The sequence below is a fragment of the Charadrius vociferus genome, unplaced genomic scaffold (genome assembly GCF_000708025.1).
Source record: "Charadrius vociferus isolate BGI_N301 unplaced genomic scaffold, ASM70802v2 scaffold1732, whole genome shotgun sequence".
NCBI lineage: Eukaryota > Metazoa > Chordata > Aves > Charadriiformes > Charadriidae > Charadrius > Charadrius vociferus.
The window spans coordinates 17,116-17,384 of record NW_009647284.1 but is presented as its reverse complement, the minus strand read 5'-3'; the positions used below and the strand labels follow the sequence as shown (position 1 = coordinate 17,384).

Sequence of the window (269 nt, the reverse complement as noted above, 5' to 3'; positions counted from 1 at the left end):
CCTGCCGGGTCACCAAACCCTGGCTGGTGACTCACGGCTGCTCCCTGCCCACGCCTCGGCAGCTGTGCTGGCACACACCACCCCCCTCCAAAATAACCTGGCCCCATGCCCGGGGTACCCCGATTCCCCCAGGGAAGGGGCGGTGGGCACCCCAAGGAGAAAGGAGAGACACGCACCCCGCAGAGAGGGAGCCCCGGAGGAGACAGGAGAGCCCCGAAGGAGAGAGCCCAGGAGCGGAGCCGCCGCGGTGCGGGAGGGTGAGGCGAGAA

At 69.5% G+C, this 269-nt stretch overlaps 1 protein-coding gene across 1 annotated transcript in view; it reads right to left on the bottom strand.

Moving 5' to 3' along the window:
• The window catches only part of TNKS1BP1 (tankyrase 1 binding protein 1, 182kDa), a gene marked incomplete at its 3' end in the record, with an annotated part of 6,596 nt that overhangs the window by 5,902 nt on the left and 425 nt on the right, over window positions 1-269 (bottom strand). The window lies entirely within an intron of this gene.